The following is a 20,225-nucleotide window of genomic DNA, read 5'->3' on the forward strand; positions in this document are numbered from 1 at the left end:
TCGTCAAAATCATACGTAAGAAATATTTTCTTTAGATCTTGTACCGATTTACTGAATTACATATAGTAAATCATGCTAATATTTAATAACTAAATATAACTAGATATAAGTAATTATATTAAATAACAAACGGGATCACAATATTGTTTATGGGTACAGAGACCTTAGAAAAATTATGATCGTAGTCACGTAATTACATTGGTTCCTCAAGAATCCTGTCTATCTTGATAGATCATTAAGCAACGTGACTGGAATCGCATTGCGTCGTCGAAGGAAAATTTTTTATCTTTACTTTGTTGTATGAAAATGCTTTCACTGACTGTGTAGAGGTCGGACTGAGGGAAATCTGTGTTCGCTTCTGGTTTCCATAACAGTAGAACGATGGATCTTGAATAATAGATACATTTCTGTTATGTATTATAAACACGTAACTAAAGAGAATTCCATAATATTACCCAAAAACAGTTCATTCAATTTTAATTTCTGACTAGAAGAGACGAGAAATTCGCTAATGGAAAATTTTCATTTTTAAAATGCTTTACATTTATTAATACTCTTTTTTCGAAAACGATACTTATCGTACCATCTAATACTCAAAGATCAAAGCCTATCACAGTTTTCTGTTCCATCTTTTTTAAATGCTTAAAATATTGAACCTAAATTTAATATTTTTTATCATTTTATTAACACGAAATCTGTTATTAATTATTTACTGTAATATTGTACAAATATTTCAGTCTTCATTTTGCCATACTAATACATAGTGATCGTGATCTATCTTGATCATCTATCTTTTCCAAACTGATAATGTATTCCTTCATGGAATTTACCAGTTTCACTTCCTTATTGTACATTTATCACCTAGTATCGGTAACAGATTATGTTATACGTGTTTCGTCGGCAAAACAAACAGAACTAAAGGATCTAAGAATCGCTCAGTAAGTAACAATGCGATTATGGCTGATTTCAGACAATCTGCGGCATTAAATTTTCTCACGTTGTCTCGTAACGATCGTGATTTTCCTTCTGATCCTTCAGATTAAACGTCCTTGAACATCGTTAACTAAATCATGAATTTATAACGAACCCCATTTTTCATTATTTTTTAACAAGATTCCAAAAGATATGAAAAGTAGACAAAACGGAGAGTTTATCTGAACATAATATTTATCGAATAAATCGAAATTTTATTACACGTATTTAAATATTTAAATAATCTATCATTCGAGTGTGTAATTTGTAATTATAAAATTTTATAATTCGTAAACTCGTAGAAGGCAATTAAAAACTCATGAATACACAAGTGTGTGTCACTTCATGTATGTACTTGTTGTATCGGGTATTTATGACATTCAAATAATAATATCTACATTTAGCTTTCGAAAATTAACTTGCTAATACGAAGCGTATTTACCTTCATATTTTATAATAAACTTAATTATTTCGTTAGCAATGAAACATGTGCGTCTCGCAGAAATGTAAAAAATCGTAGACAAATATAATGTTCCTAGTTTTACTTAACTTCTTAATTTTATTTACAATGATTATTGTAACGAAGTGTCTTCAAGTGGCAATAACTCAAATTTAATCCAATTTTTACGAACGCATAATCAAACTCGAATTTTATTCTTTAAGATATAGTTCATTCGAGTAACTCTGAAACGTAATTAATTAAAGCTTAGAAACGAAAGATTAAAAACATTTAATCCCCAATGGTGTATCTATTCCACTCTATATTAATATTAAAAAAAACATACAAATTGGCGTCAAAAGATGTCAATATTTACAATCATAAAAATCGCCACGTTAAATCATCTTTTCATCTACTAATCCCACTCATAACAGCACACTCACCAAACAAACTATCAATGATCGCAAACGAGTCACAATGCCTTTCACATTTTACGTAAGCAAAAAAAGAATACAACGATCGTGATAGAAACTTTACAAGTGTCCCATTTACATATGTGCGTGTCTGTGTCAGGACTGCAATCAGTAAGATTAATCTCATCTGTCGTCGACAACATGCTTCTCCGCAACCTTACTAGTTGGCACCGAATAATGGTACAATCGTCTCGTAACATGTATGATTGATAACTCGTCACGCTAGAGGGGCATATTCATTACTCGTCGCTTCAGATTGCATCACGTTAATATTAATTAGCGACAGAAACTACGATAAAGGTCGCGAACTCTCGTATGTTGAACCTTAACATTGGGGCAGTGAACGATATTTATGGAGTAGAGATGATATAGCACTGCACGTACGTAGCTGTGCGCATAGCATCGGATTCCATTGACTGTTAAGGGAATTAAAATGAGAAGAGAGAAGAATTTTCCATAACGATGCTACTAAACGGTATCGAGAAGAATCATTTCGTCGATGGTCTACAATAAAAGATTATAATACGTACTTGAGGCGGATAAGTCTCCTACGTGAAAATTACATTGAAGAAGAAGAAGAGAAAGAGAGCGATATAGAACCATGCGTTCCTTCAAGAAAAAAGAAGAAAAAACCGACTAGATGAAGTAAGTAGTTCGCAAAAATATAACGTATCGTACCTTCGTGACTTTCCATACGAAAGTCGTATTCAGCTCTCCGCGGCTCACCGAATTAAAAAAAAAATCGTGTTTGTAAGTGTGCTTTAGATACCGAAAAAAACAAGTTTTAAAAATCATGTGACAAGCGCATTTTTAAATCTGAGACGTTATCCTCTTTTGTTCTCCCGCCCCTGCCTTTTCTACGCCCGTCGAGATCGAATTCTCGCGATATTTTGCAATTCGTAGCTGCCTCTTTGGCACGAACAATTAATGTCACGTTTTTAGAGGATTAGACGCTGAAACTATTAAGAGCTGCTCGTCAGAATATTCCTTTTAATCTTTCACACGATGTAAACTTCCGTGGTAATCGACTTTGAAGTTTATTATCTCGTAATCTTTTCATCGAATTTTAATCCTTTTAGGTTTAAATCTGCCGAGTTTCTGAGCACTGCGTACACATGCAAGCAAAATTTCTCTGAGAAGCGGAAAACTTCGAAATTTTTGTATTTATCTATAACGGCATTGTTTTGCATTTGTATTTGTATTTATCTAAATTTCAAGAATGTCTGAAAGTTGCGAAAATTAAGACATCGATATTTTCTTGGTTGCTTGTGGTAGCTGGTATGGCAAAGTAAGTGTACGAAATTTCTGGGATCTATGGGAAAATTCTCGTTTAGCAGTTACGCGTAGGAAAACTTTCAGAAGCAATCGTAATTAATAAATTGACAGTGGAAAAAGTAATTGGCCGATCGCGAATGGTTTTTCCACGCTTATTATAGCTTTAAATCGCGTTACATCTACAATTAGTCTTGAATTGTACCTCCGTAAAAACAAAAACATGTTTCTCCACTGTAACAGCACGAACGACTCCCACGCATACGTCGAATACTCGCTGCGATTCGAATTCCAGGTATTTGTAGCTCGACGATATTTCTCGAAACACTCTGAAATTGGAATATTCTTCGCGCATTTCTAAGATTCTCCAAGAAGAGATTTCAAGCACTTCTAGGGAGAAATTTCTTGGAAGATTATCTCTGTACTCTTTATGAACATAACGTGAACTTGGCATTATAATATACAGCATGTTGAATGCTGAAATTATCGATTTTATATACAGATTGTTACGACCGTTCGCGGAGAGACGTTGTTGGAATAAACTGTGATTTATAACTTGTTATATCGGTGTCTTATTCAATTCAATAACGCACACAAATACAAAGGAAGGGTATTGCAGATTTATGGAGATTATGGAGAAAGATATTAAATTTGTCAATAAATGCTTTGTTACAGTTGGTACGACCGTTCGCGGAGAGATGCGGTCGCGAGGACGCGTCAGCGAGAGGCGTAAATTCTCGCGACGACTATGTTAATCGACGCCGCGAAATAGTCGTTCCCCTGTTTCGGTTAAGACAACAGAGGTGGTTTAATGAATGTAACACTGTATTAACAGGTTAACATAGAATGATATATTTTACAATAATATGATGAATATGTTACAGAAATTTGACTCGACTTTACGATATCTCTAGATAAATTCGTTTGCTCGTCAGATTTGTCGAAGTGTCACGTTTGACTCGTCAGAAGGAACTGATCCCCTTCGATTATTCCTTTGTCTCATTTGGAAGATGACCCCCACTATGCTCGGGTCACGCCACCGCTCGCGCCTATGATCACGTATGCCTCTTCTTGCGTGAAAAACGTAACGGTCAAAAATCGACGTTTCTAGAGCTCGCTGCTTGGCAACAACTATGCTCTCGTCGATACATTGTATATGATCCGACGGGCAGATAGGGCGGTCTGCCTGCGACACTGTAGGGCCGCGAGCGACGGTTAGAAAATACAGCCTGTGGTAAGCCTCGTGGCGTAACACAGATTTTACGTTAATTTTATTCGAAAGATTTAGGTCAAATTTTTCCTTCGAAGAAGATTTTTCTGTCTTCAAAAGCGATTTTCCATCATTAATCGAAATATCATTTTTGCAATGGCTTGCTAGTGGGATTACGTGTTAAAACGTTCAGCTTTAAAGAGGATTATCTCCATCTCGGCGAGACTAGGCTCTCTAAAAATTGATGAATCCTGTACAGACAATATCTATAGTAAGCAACGCGTCGTCAAAACTTCAAAATATTATTACCCCGCTTTTACGTCGCAGATGTCGACAAAAATATTAATGAGATTTCCTAAGATAATCTCATACTTATTTGTATCGTTAATTCAATCGACTAAGGAACAAGTGGTGAAGAACTATTAGCAGAATCCAGGGAAGGTTTTACTGGCAAGTTTTATTACAAAACATTTAAGAACGATTTACATCATAATAAAAATAATCGCGCTATCTCGTCGCGTGACATGCGCACGAGGTCTCTGAGATTGCTAATCGATCTACAAATACTTACACGTACATATGTACAAAACTCGTGGCCATACACCACGTTGTCCATATTATTTTCATCTCGTTAATATATTTTGTATATTTATGATGTTATTATTTTACTAGTATAACGATTATTGCACTATATTCTATAAGATGGAGCTTTTGTACGAACAATTTCAGGAACTTTTATAACAAAGGAAAGTACTAATTTTTAACATTAACTACCCACGACAATTTACGACTATTATTTTAACCTACGTTCTTACTCTAATTTTTATTCGCTCGCCTAATGATTGAATTTTTAATCAATCATTGTTGATGAAAAATTGCGATGATAATTGCATTGCGGATCTTTATGCAAATGCATATTTTCGTGGATACAATAATACAATTGAAAGATTTGATACAATCGAAAGGACTTGGGCAAAAGTATGTTTCTATCCATTAAATATCATCGATAGTGCTGTACTTTCGGATATTTTACAAAATTTTGCGTCATACGCATTCTATAAATTTTCGTATCTTCGAATCATCCATAATTGCATAAAAATCCGCTGTTTTGTGATAATGAATATTAATGACGGTGGAATTTAAGATTCCTGGATTCAGTAACTTGTCTTACTCTAATACATGTATTGCACGTTTTTGGAAGACTAAAGATTCTTTGCTCGAGATCAACGCGACAAATATTGTACTTCGTTTCGCTACAGCCTTTCGACCTCTGTGATCGAGTTTTCGCTTTTCCTCGATTTTATACTCGATCTCCGTAGCATGCTACTCCTTAAAGGTTCACCGCGAAGCGCGCTCTCATCGAATTCCTCGCACTGCATCTAGAAAATGATCGGAACATGGCGACCGGTGGTGTCTCCTCGTCCTCGCGTTTCCTGTCAAAACATTGCGTTTAAAAATATTGAATCCAATCGCTTAAAGATTTGAATAACTTCCCAACTCGATCCTTCTCTTCTGTTCAAAAGATTTAAAAAGCATTTGAAGAAAGAAGATAGTCCAGTTTTCTTTTGAGAGATTTAACAGATTTTAAGAAGAAAGTAATACGAAAGCATACGAAGATGTAGATCTAATAGAATGCTTGAGAATCTTGAACTTGGAGCTTGAAGATCTGTGAATATCTTTGAAAAAAGGAGACCGAAAGTTCCTTTATGTGATTTTACCTTCCGATACAAGGTACATCCCACATCTTCTGATCTTTTCCAAAATCCTCGCCGTCCTGCAGCGTCTGCGGAAGATCCTTATTCAATGTTTCCGGCAAAAAGAGAGTCAGAAGACCGCCCATAATTCCGAGTGTGCCCAGCACAAGAAGAGGTAGGAACGAGGACACAACATTGAGATAGACTACGAAGGGTGCGAGGATACTAGCAACGTATCCCATTATATGTATCAAAGCTACACCCTGAGCTCTAACCACAGTTGGTAATACTTCAGCCGCATATTGGAGACCGATATTGTATGAAATGTTTATTCAAAATCTACCGAGAATTGCCAGAGAAGCTGTATATATACCTGAAAAAAAAATTTTAGCATTAGTTTTTAATTCTAATTTTTCATGAAATAATTTTAGAAAATTTTAAGGAATAAAAAGGGAAGAAATTATTTTATCTGTCTGTAATTTGTCTGGTTGTCTGCAATAGTTGATACAAGCATTTGCTAAGCTTAATATAAGCATGCTTAGCTCTAAGCTAAGCACAAGCAATAAACTTCTTATCTATAAAACGTTAATCTAACCAATTTGAATCTAAGGGATTGTATTATGGATTACGGCTACTGAAAGTCATATAGCACTGCTGGAGCGCTGAAGCCCATCATTTTGAGGACTATTGCCAACGCCCTTTGATATATGCGGAAATACGAAGCGATCTTATGATCAAAGCAGTAGAAGGGGAAATAAAATATCTATACAACGGATACATGATAGGGCTTGGAAACTATTCTAGCAATGTAGCAAATAATCTACAAGCATTTGCATGTTATAAATATTCCAAAATATACATTTTCTTCCTTTCAAAAAGCACAATGTTATACGAATGAAAAATATTCGTCTGATTAAGTCAGAATTATCGACTTAGGTTATTTAGAAGATTGATCAGTAATATAGAAGGGTGAATATATAAAAACGAAATGTACGAACTATTGGAAACGGCAGAAGCCCAGATGCTGAAGATACCAGAAATGACGAGGGAACCACACGCCAGCCATCTTCTGCCCCATCGATCAAGAACGAGCGTGAGGAACGTGTCAGCAGGCAGCTCGGTTGCTGCAGCAATCGTGAACGTAACAAACACGTCCAGGCCTAAATTATCGACGTTTCGTACGTGACCATCGAACACCAAAGAAATCGCCATCCTATATTTCGTAAAACAATTTCATATGATGAAGAAAAGCACGCTATCATATTTCATGTGAGAAGCAAATTCCTTGCTTCAGAAATGAAGTATTTTTAGACAAAAGATATAAAACTGTTCGTGAGATTTTTACAAGATACAATTCCGATTTTACGTCAATCTATTTGATATCTGTTTAATAGCGATACGAACCAAATAACAATAAATAGAATCGTGATATTCCGTAGTCGTGGCGTTCTAAATAGATCCAACACGGAGTACGTTTTGTCTGCTTCCTCCTCTTTGCAGATTCTGGCACAGGTTTCCTGTTATTAGCAAATTTTTAACTAGTTAATGTCGTTTGTCTGTTTTTCTTACAAATTTATGTGAATCTGTTATGTGTACAAAGATTACGATAAAATCCGGAAGAAAGTTTATGTTATATTTGTATGAGACGATCCTTTCGAAATAGTTTACTTGGACGTTCGCAAATTTTTTCATTTTACTTTATAAAACATGAAACCTCTGAAAGTCGATTATCTCCTTATATCGTACATTAATGTTAATATTGCCATGATCTATTCATAGACTGAGCAGTTTCCAAATGTTTAATCTATTTGTATAAAAATTTTCAAAGATAAAAACAATATACAAATTCAATAAATAACATTACAGAAATAGACAATAACAGACAATAACAGAAATTGACAGCAATTTATCGCTGGCAATTTAGGTGATGAATAAGATATAAAATTACTAGGTTGTAAACAAATTTTCATTACGTAAAAGACCCAATTAGACTTCTATTCAAAGAAAATGATTATATGATATGCTTAAAGGCATATAAATTGGTATTTATAGAACGCACATAAAGCAGGAAAGATCATAAAAGTAGAAAATACGGAAAAGATTGCGGTAATCGGTTTATTTACCCGGAATCGTCTATAGATGTCATCGGGCACCTTGGTGCCGTTGATTCGCTCGAATTTACCAAGGATTTTAATGGCCCTGTCTATCTGACCTTGGCTGACCAGCCATCGAGCGCTTTCCGGTATCAACCATGGCGTACCTACGGCTAGAACAAGAGGAACTGAGGTGACAATACAGGTCATCCTCCAGTCGGCCAAATAATAGGCGATCCAGGGTAGAATGCAAGTTGCAAATGTGAAGAATATTGCGATCGACATATTCGCCACGAATGTCCTCCACTTTGGTCCAACGTATTCTAATACTGGAATAAAAAACATAATATTTAGAAGAATCATCTGTGAAAGAAATATTCTGTGAATAAAGAATGGAACAATATATTAGGTTGTCGCAGAAATTTCTTTCGTCTCGTAAGGAGATAATAGACGCATACTATTTTTTGTTTTATATTATTTTATTGAATTATATTCATTGGGACAAAATAGATCATACGTAATTCAATAAAATAATATAAAACGAAAGAAACTTTTGGGGCAACTTAACGCAATATGAAGAAGAAAAATTTGAGTTACAAATATATAAAAAGTAGATATACAATATATAGATTAATTTAACAAACGTGTTTAATTCTACGATTAAATCGTGTTTAGATCTAATAACAAGGACTTTAATAATTTCCCGATGATTGTTCAAGCCCATTTAAATTTCCGTAAGTGTTTCGATACTTATCGACAAGAATACGTTTCTATTTACGAATTATACAGGGTAGTTGGTAACTGGTGGTACACGCGGAAAGGGGATGATTCTACGTGAAAAAAGAAGTCGAAAATATAGAATAAAAATTTTTCGTTTGAGGCTTTGTTTTCGAGAAAATCGACTTTGAATTTTCGCTCGGTACGCGTGCACTTTATCACGTCTCGTTATAACGGATCTCACTGTAGATCGTTGTCTCAATTGACGTTATTTTTAAAATTTTTTAAATTTTTAAATTTTTAAATTTTTAAATATTTAAATTTTTATTCTATATTTTCGACTTCTTTTTTCGCGTAGAATCACCCCCTTTCCGCTTGTACCACCAATTACCAATCACCCTGTATTTCTTAAAGATACAAAAGGTAGAATCACGCGTAACTAGCAATATCATAAATTAACTGTGAATAAACGGATCGTTAGAGTCAAAGGATCATTTACATAATTCAAACACGAGCGTGTGTTACCTTGTTAAGCTATTTATGGTAGATATTGAAAGATCGATAAGCCTGAGATACATATTTATGTCGAAACGAACATTCTCTACGGAAAGTCGAGTCTAATTCGATGAAAACAATTGACTTCCTGAACGAACATATCGATATATATCCACAGTGCAATGACAAGTAAATATTACTCTATTTTCGTACAAGAAAACAGATTAAAACGATGAGAAGTTATCTTGAACAATTGAACTGATCTTCGCGATGAATGAATCTCGCAATTTCAGGAATACGTAGACGAAATTAATGTCTGGTGCGTATACGTCCAATAAATTAGAAACGCAAGGTTGTAACTCTTTAATCGCATAACAGGACAAGATGCGATAAACACGTGGAAATATATCATAGTGAACAACATCTATTTGTAGTTGCCGTAAAATAGGGAGTAATTGCTCTTAATGAAGCAACCGTGTTAGCCACTTAATAGTGGCTTGCTTCTAATCCGGAATCACCTTCAATTAGTCGTAACTAGTGGCTTCCTGATAATTACCGCTCAGTGGTTGTTTCTTTTTTTTTTTTTTTTGCTTTATTATAATTGCGATGCTCGAACCATGTTTACCATGGAACTCGCTTCCTTACTTAAGATCACTTTGTACCATTGATTTTTACTTTTCATGCTTCATAATGAACCAATTTATAATTCATAATAAACCAAAATGACGAACGTTCGTTTAAATCACGAGTTTCAGATATTTCTATTCTCTAAAATTACCTGAATTAATTTTTATTAAATAAAATAGCTATAGGATAATTCCACAAATCAGATATTTTGAGCAGATATCTCGGAATTTCCTGTTTAATTCGCCGTAAATTTTCCCAATACGCTCTGGACCTCCTACATATATATAACGTGTCTATACATAACTGTTAATTCATCATTTTCTCGTAATTCTAACAAACAATGCTTAAAAACTTTAACTACATTTTGGATTATTATCTCGCACGAATAAATTTTAAGCTATTAATCGCTTTCCTGAAAATCTGGGTTGGTTATCAGCTTCGGTACGAGACCATCGAGTAACTCCGGTACGCATGAACGGAAATAATCTCCCAGTTATATCCAAATGTTTAATAATTTTCTACATAGAAATTTAATGAAAAATAAGAATAGAAGAACCTCGCATTACAAAAATCAACTTCCATGAAATCTAAATATTATTTATGCTGTCTGTAATTTTCAACATCTTCTTTCGCAAATCATCATCACCATCATCATCATCACCATTGCGAAAGCCATTCTAAAATATATGTATCATTAATTTAATAGAAAATAAGAGTAGAAGAACCTCACGTTATAAAAATCAATATTCATAAAACCAACAAAATATCGTTTTTTAAATATATGTATCATTCAGTTTGTATTGCCTTTACAACGCGTAGATAGGGCGAGGAGATCTCTTCTGAAGACGAGATATTATTCTCATAGAAAGGATACAGAAAGGAGAAGAAGACGTAAAGAAGCTTCTCTGAGACCACTCGTTTCATCACTTCGCCTCTCAAGGTTTACTGCCTTTAACATTACATTATTCGCGCAGAAAAAGTATTCGCTTTTCTCCCAGCTGTTTCCGTCACCCTGTAATTTCATATCGTGTTACCGTTCGATCAAAAGCGACAACTCATTTATTGTAAACGAAGATTCCGTGCGGCACAGTTAGCAAAGATAAATTACAGACGATCGTATTAATAATAATAATCTGACCGATATCTCGCAATGCGACCAATCGATAAACGCGAGCACCGTCCAACGCAAGGACGTTGTTAACGTTTTGAAACTGATTAACGTTCGTTCTCTTCTTTCTTTTCTTTCGTTTCTTCCTTCTCGCCTGTTGGCTCGTAAAAGTATCTTAGCATTTATAGACATTTTTTATTTATTTATATTTATTATATATGATGGTATCATAATTAGTACAACAAAGTATTATTACGTTTCTGTTATATATTCATGAATATATTGCAATTTCATTAGGACCGTAATAAAGTCATATAATAATTATATCGAATATGACGTCAGAATTATAAATACGGTTATTATAATGCAGAGTTTCAATTAAGTAAATTTAAAAATCTATATACAAAATACAAAATTATTTAGCGTAATTATATATTTCACAGTAATTACAAAAATATTTAATTATAAAAATAGTCAAACATTTATTATATTAATAAATCCCGATATTTGATAACCATTTATTACATGTTTAAGATAACTATTTATGCTGTATATTTGTACTAAATAAATGTTTGCATTAAATATCTCGTAACTTCTATGTGCATCTTCAGAAATGCTTCAAACTTTACCAATATAATCATTACAATGCTAATGAAATTTCAGAATGTTTTATATAACACATATTCTACATACATATAAATTTTCTGTGGCAAATATGTAAATGCTTTTATAAACTACTAGGTTTATACGCTTTGCAGTCTCATATTTTCCTCCCACTGTTAGCATTATCTGCAGTTTGTATGTGAGTTGTATGAAGTTGATCGAATTCTACGCTTTCAACGAGCTGGTCGAGTGAGGTTCTGCTTGAATAAGTTATAAATCCTGGCAGGAAGAAAGGCACGTGTTATTGATATCGACTGGTTAGCTGGAATGTTGAATAGGAATTTAAAGAACCAACTCAAACTTTATCGATAATAAAATACGGAAAATATGACTGCAAATAATACATGAAAAATAATGGAAATATTCTATAGGATATTTGAATGTTTATTACAGAATTTTAATAATAATATGGAACATAAAGAAGAAAGAAATTCGATGATACTAAATAATGATGATACTGAAAATTTCAGTGATTTTTATTAATATAAAATTAACATTAATATAAATAAAAACAAAATCTATTATAAATGATATAGACGAACTTTTTAACTAAATATCGTTAGAAAGAAAAGTGACACAAGTATACATACGAAACAATACAAAAAATCCGCATCTATCTAGAGAAATTTGTTATGAATTTCAAAGTCTGTATAAATACGTATACTAATACATAAAGCTTCTAAAGCTCTAAAGTTTTAATGTTTAAAAAAAAGTACAAAAATATTTCTATTAAAATATATATGATATTTTCCATTAAAATATATATGATATTTTCTACGCAGTTTCTACAATTAAGGATTTCCTCGTTCCCATCCATTTTCCTCTAGTTGTGAGACCCTCGGATAATCACGTCCCTTTCATTTTATCTTCGCTACGCTCGATTATAAATACGGAACTGAATATAGAATTATTTGCAAATCAATGAATCCGATGATGTAATTTGTTACGCGCTCGAAACGAATTAGTATCACTTATCTTAGTTTCAATCAATACCTCACTTTCTCAAGTCATTGATTAAAATACGATTTACACTCGTACAGATCGAGCCTTCTTTCTCAATATTTCCGTCGAATATTCGTGATCAATCGTTTAATCGACCTTGATAATTAGAATAGAAATAAGAAAATTCGAACGCCAAATCATTAACGAACCAGCCACTTGCTCACGAATCTCGTCAACTTGGCCTTGTTTTGTCGAACAAATTGTAAATTTTTCCAACCTCGGCTTGAGTCATCGATTCAGGGTTAATGCACGTCACCTGAGTTTCTTTGGTCTCGATTTTCACAATTGGAATGCTGTCTGCAGGACAAACTTGCTATTCGATCAAGAAAACTCGTTTCAATGACTCGTCTGATGAACTTTCAATCAGCGTTCTTACGTTTCAACAGAGTCTCTTCAAAAGTTTCAATCAGGGTCTTAACGCTGTACTTTCAGGGTATAAAATATCTTTCAAGACAGAGACTAGTCTAGATTTTCTCTTCAGTATATTGATATTAGAACAATAACTGGAAAATATATTTCTACAGTATTATAATTGAAATTTTTTCATGTAGAGTTATAATAAAATTTTGTATTATAAATTGCCTGTATTATGGATATCAGACAATGAATTCAGCATGAATTATATCGATCTTATATTAAACAATTTATTAGAATTTTCAATGGAATATTTAAAATGTTACTTGATTGTTTTATATTATTATGTGATATTTTTACGAATTTTAAATAAGTTTGCTAGAAGAAGATGTTCATTTTAATTAAAACCATATACATGTATGTATGTATATATATACATAGATTTATAGTTGTGGAAGCGTTCGTTGTAGAACCATTCATTCGTTACCTTCGCTTTCCGTTGGGAAGTGAAAATTTATGAAAACCCTGGTATGCTATAGTTGTCCAGAAATGAAAAGCAATTTTGAACAACTAATCCTTTGTAATCAGAATATTGTCTCGTTAAAAGAGAAAACAAAATTATAATTGATCGCGAGTATAGAGGGAAAATATTAGTATAGAAAATGATTGCGAACTAATTACCTTTAAATATTATAAATATTCAATGGTATATATAAATCCAACTATCTTAAAGTTTCATATTTTTATCTTGCATGAAATTCTTATAAAACAGGAAAATTAATTTTTCTCTGTCTCTCTCCCTCTCTTTGATATAAACGCCGCAGTTAAAAAATAAATATGTATGACCTCATGTATATTCATATGTATTTAAGCATCTTTCTTCGTAACTTTGAATGGTTTTCAATTTCATTTAAATTGTTGCATGGCAACGTGATTTCTGTTGCAAAATTCATATACTTGTAGAAACGTCAGTCGTAAATCAAGCATAACAACAGTTTTACAGTATGTTGTAGAGATTACTTTGTTATTTAAACTTAGAGATCTTCCTGCTTACAGTAATTACAAAAAGTAACTGTACACCATCGTATTTAGAACAGCATTTATAATATATACCAATTAATTAAGACTAAGTCTTAAGATAAGACTGATTAAAATATTAGCTTTCGTATCATTTGTAATACTTTCATACATGCTTATAAATAATTAATGCTATCAAAATGAAACGTAAAAACTGATTTAAAAAAAAGGAAGAGAGACGCTTCATTGGGAAATAAGGATACATACGTACAAGTACTTTTTGTAGCCACTGTGTGGCTTTCAAACTCAATTCCAGGGCAAAAAAGAAATTATTGAAAAACGGTTACCTAATATGTACATCATAGTGAAGCAATTATCAAAGGCGAATCCAACGAAAAAACGACACAAAGTGAACTGCCAGAAGCTACCCGTGAACGCAGTAGCCACCCCAGCGAAAAATCCCATTAAATTAGCTTCTTAGTGTTCGATGATTATCATAGTCGAGGAAAGGTATTTACAAGATATTAACATCCGCATCTAATCACATCTCGTAGCATCGCGACTTATCACGCGTATCGCCTAACCTTTACATGAATATTGAACGAACGAACACTTCGAACGCATTACGCAAGTGTACGTTACGTTTTTCATTCGCCGGTAAAAGCTTTCAAAAACGAGTTAATGAGCGAATGATACGTGGCATGCGCGAAAGAAACGAATGCTTGCCCATAGAATAGCTGAAAATGATTCGAAAAGTATACTAGCAAAATAACAATAGATTCAGATGATAACTGACCACTCGACCAGGATTAGTCACAGCCTTTTAACAATTCTATCGATTTTTTGCTACTATTATACTTATTTACTCCAAAGCTAAGATCCTACCTAGGCTAAACTAAACGTTAACTATGACTCACAGTTGGAAAATGCACTTATCTTATACGTAATCATTTATCAATTACTGAGTTCGTTAAGTTCTATTTTTGTTTGCTGAAAGGAAAAAATCTTCCATTAATTAATCATCGCTATATCGTTGTTTGCTATTGTCTTTCGTCTGATCGACAATCATTTACCCATTCCATCGTTGTAGAACTCTTCATTTCTGGTTCCTATAATCTGGTATTTAATATCATCGAATTTATTTTGAAGCACGTGCACGTGCCAAAAAATTAGGTCACGGAAGTTTTATGCATTTCTGTGAAATCTGAAAGGGCAAAATTGCAAAGTACACGTGTGACACGTGGAAATATATAAAACATCGGAAAGTAGCACGCTTTGTAACGTTTAATCGAGGTAAAACAATTTTTTATCCAGCTTCTAGTTTTTTCTTTCGTTTCCTTTATATTCTGAAAAATATGCGTAAAAATCCGCAGGCTACGTATTATGACGTAAACGGAATGGAACGAATCAATAATAGAATAAATTAAATAATATTAATATTAAAATATTAAATAATATTAATATTAATATAAAAATTATAATAATAATCGATAATAAAAGAAATTAAGGACAATGGAACACATATTCGATTTATACTAAATATCCGCGGCTGTCCTGATATTTATACGCCAGTCGCGTACATACGTTCAAGTTATAATTTCTAATACCATTAGAAAGTTAGGAGAATTTTAATCGAGAACGAGCTCTATACCCTTTGAACGTAATTTGTTCGTCACTTAATCGCTGCACGCGGTAAACACTAACGAGCAGCTCTTAAACAAAAGTATTTGTACGTTATGGTCAACAACGGGGTGACTAGTTATTAGCGCGTTCTCCTGTTTCATTGAAATTTTAATTGCATCAACGTAGTACGTTCTATGGTCGACGTCTTAACATAATTGTACGGATCGAATGTCTTTACGTAAAACTGTCCCGTGCATGTTGACGATTCGCGGCCAATCAACGATATCAGGCCGAATGTTACGTGCTCAACGCTATTTTTTCGCGTTCACGCTCTTATTGTTTGCGCGAAGGTTCAACGCGTTCGCGCGGCGTACGCGATAATACGCGCTCCGGGAATTTTATCCAAGGAGCATTGTGCGAGCGCAACACGTTGCGACACCACATCCTTTGCCTCTCTCGAAACGTCTTAATAACGAATTATGGTGCAATCGAACCATGCGCGTATAGCAAAAAGCAATCGTTTCTAGCCGTTCACTTTGAACACCGCGAAGGTTAATTTGGCAACTACATATATATCCATGTATTGTGTTTCTAACGATTGCCAAATGCTATTTTCATGCATATAGTGATGCTATCCTTTTGTTACGAAGGATTAGCATCAGAGAAATTTTCGGCTTATTACGCATATTGAAAATGTAACTTAAGATTCATCTTTTTTTTCAGCAAATATGCAGAGATACGCACAGGTGCGTTTGAGTATTAGAGCACCTACTGGTTACATTTATTGGAACGCTCTAGCGGATTTTACGCTGTAAAACATACGACGTGAATGAAAGTTCGGATTTATAATAAAATAAGCAGAAGATACAATCGGAAAAAGGATCTCAGCAAGACGATAGTATTAGGACAGCGTTAGGAAACGGTAGGCCAAGAAAAGCCGGTCGAAAGATGATTCGTAGAACTAAAGGAAAGTGTTGAGATACTGATCCGTTTCATAGCGCCGATGCGAGCGAAAAGCGAACTAAAAATTGCGCGTTTAAGCACTAAAATGTCTATATACTATCACGAAACTACGAAATATTACTAATCTTCTATTTACAAGGAAGCTCGTAAGTCTCGTGACCAATTTACACGAAAAAAGATCGAGTTAGGGACACGATAACGCGTTAATGAAACTTCTAATCTCTAAATCTCTAGAGAGAAATCCTTAAAAGCTGTAGATCCTTATTAAACAATTTACCGATTACGACGATAAGTCCCCTGATGCTCGTAACCAATTTTACACAGAAAACGGATCACCAAAGTTGCAAGACTTTCGAGTTGGAGGGAATGACGCGTTAACGAGAGCGTCGCGACGTATAATGTTTACAACGTTTGCGTGGAAATTAACACGATCAGGAATAAGCTGGATCGTTGTCACCGTTTACGATCGTGTTTCCGAGATGAAAGAAACAGCTACTATTATGCAATCGATCGTTTCGAACTAGTAAACGGCGTAGCGAAATAAAACTCGGTGTAAGTCTTAACATACGTTCACTAGCAGGAACGTGTTTTATTGAAACTTTTACGACTCGCTACCGGCTGCTCCAGCCGTTGCATTATTTGAATAACATCGAAGATTGTTGACCTAGCAACCGAACGAAGGTGCGATCCAATTGGATGTGGATGTAATTACACCTTGAAATACCTTTCGTCATCGAGCATTTCCAATTCCCCACCGAGTGTCCTCCATTTTTGCGCTTAGTCTTTACGCTCGATATCGTCGCGATTTGCAAGCACTCGCTAGCAACAGAACGTGCGATCGTCGTCGCGCGTCGCCGTTTCGACAGAATTAACGTCGTTGGAATCTCACAACGATTGAGAAACCGCATATTTACTTCGCGCGAAAACCACGATGAACGAGTTATGTCTCGTTCGGGCTAATTTCTTTGAAGTAGTCAATGTGTCGATTTTTAATTTATGCTTCAAATATGTAATATCGGAAAATAAGGATAGAAATTTTTTTCCGATTACTTACAATTTATTAATATTAAATTGAATATACAAATATAAATTGGACAGAGAACGATATTTATTTAACGGAAACTAAATGCAATACTCGTATCTATATCAAATAACTTTACAGTTATTTGATCACTCTCGTCACAACGAATCTAACACACACACTCTCTCTCTCTAACAACTCTATCAATTCTCACGACTCTACTCTTCGACGACTCAATTAGCTCTGATCTTCGCCAATACACTCCTGCTCGGTCGTGCTCGCTCTTGCTCTCGTCCTCTCACACACACACACACGCACACTTTTCGGCTCACATACTCTGGCCTCTCGATTGCCACTCCTTGAAATGTGGAACCGTACTTCTGTTTTGACGCTGCTTATCTTTTCTCGCGTCACTGTTACTAGGCGCTCTTGGATGTAAACAAACCACGAAAGACGACGTACACGGTGTATTCTAATTTCAGCCGATCTCCAATCAAAGCTATTCTACGATATTACAAATATTAAGAATCGAAGATCCAGTGTGGAGAATTTGAAGGGTTGACTCTGAGATTTGAGAGTAATTTCAGAGAATAGAAGCTTAATTCCTGCGATTACTTCCTTCACATACTTCCCCTTTTCGGATCTTGACACTACGCAAGTCTCTTTCGGTCGTGCCGTACACCTCGCTGCAATATGTCCAAATCCGCTGCACTCGGAACACCTAACACCTTCTCCCCCCTCCGGACACTTAACACTTAGATGATCCTCACTACCGCAAATGAAGCATCTTCTTTTCTTCATTGCATCTACAGATTGACTGGGCTTCCCGTTCTTCTGGGTTTTAGCCAGCTTCACAATCGACTTTGCTCTGCGACTCTTCTGCTCTTCGTACATCACTAACCTCTTCCTCAACTCTTTGATTGACGTAGCACCGTACAATATAGCCTTATTGTTCTCGACGTCTATTATTCCATCCACTATGTATTCCACCTTTGCTTCCTCCTCTATGTCCACATGGCTGGCTATTTCGAGCATGCGGTACATGTAAGCCAAACATGCTTCATCACTCTCCTTTTTTGTTTCTTCAAGTTTCTGATGTACTTGCCTACTGTTGACTTTCCTCGAAAATTCTTTCACTAGCCCCCTCTTCAACTCATGCCAAGTCCTAGCATGACACTCGAAGCTCGCAAATATTTTCGCTGATCCCTTCAGCAGCTTCCTGGCGTAGACTGCCTTCTGCCCATCCGACTACATGCACGTATCAGCGACTTCCTCGAACGACTCGAACCATCGTTCGACATTTTCACCTTTGTCGCCACTAAACGACTCTAATGCATCTCCGACGTCTCTAAAACTCAGTGTCGAACCAACACATGCCCTTCGACAATATTCATCACGGTCCTGATACACCCTTCGCGTATCTCTCTTGTATCCTCTTGCGTTTTTCTTGTCATCTTCATCCTCACTTTCGTCGTCGCTTTCTTCTTCCGACGATATGTCGTTACCATCCATGGCCGCTTGTAGCCGTGCGCGTAATTCTACTTTTCTTCCCGTCGTTTTTAAACCCAAACTAGTGAGGCGCTCCTTCAACTCCTTCGTATTCATTTTCTCAACATCTTCATCTTCGTTACAATCACGCTCAGCTCTCTGTACGTTTCCTAAATCTCGTTGACCGGTTAGCTCTTCACCGCCCGTCGATCCCTTAGGATACGATTGTCCAGCCTTACACGCCCGATTCAGCCTTGCAATTAGCACTGACCTCGCACCCGATATAGGGAGGTTCATTCGCGCGAGCTTACTCCTCAGCTCCTCCAGCGTCGAACCCTCTTCACCCGACAATCGTTCGTCCCCAACGTTTGCCATTTTTCACACTACACAAACTTAAACAGTCAACGATATCGTCTTTTACCGCACCGCGTACCGGTAAATTCACAACTAACTCGAATAGCTCTGTTAAACCGTTTCGTTTTCTGTCTTGTCCAATCCCGGACGAGCCCCCAAAAATATGTAATATCGTGATATAATGTATTTACAAGGAGTGGACAATAGAGATGTTAATCAGACAATGTACAGAAAACAGCGCAACTAAATAACTAGATAGCGACTCGACTTTTACCAAAACGCAATCAACACTCTCTCGGCAACGCCACTCGCAAACTCTGTCTCCGCTCAACTCGCACTCGGCTCCTCGACTCACACTCTGTTTCTCGACTCACACTCTGGCCGTTGTCGCATTCTATTGCCTTTTTCCTAGGCCCACCGCACACGTGTTTTGCAGACGCTCGTAGCCAGGGTCACGTAGGTCTTTTCCACGAAACTATGCACTTGAAAAAACCGATGACACATTGATGGGCCCGACGGCGCCTCGGCTCTCGCGACATTGTTCATAGTTCGCCCGATATTTCTTAGGCCTTTCGTCCACGATACAACAACATATATATATACTGGTGTACTGGTCATCTTTTTTCCACACGTTTTTAGC

The 20,225-nt window shown here is 35.5% G+C and overlaps 1 pseudogene; it reads right to left on the reverse strand.

The window, feature by feature from the left end:
- Positions 1-5,480: 5,480 nt before the first annotated feature.
- Positions 5,481-15,236, reverse strand: LOC117215110 (annotated as a pseudogene).
- Positions 15,237-20,225: the final 4,989 nt, after the last annotated feature.

Source organism: Bombus bifarius, unplaced genomic scaffold (genome assembly GCF_011952205.1).
Source record: "Bombus bifarius isolate JDL3187 unplaced genomic scaffold, Bbif_JDL3187 scf7180000009354_frag, whole genome shotgun sequence".
NCBI classification, from domain to species: domain Eukaryota; kingdom Metazoa; phylum Arthropoda; class Insecta; order Hymenoptera; family Apidae; genus Bombus; species Bombus bifarius.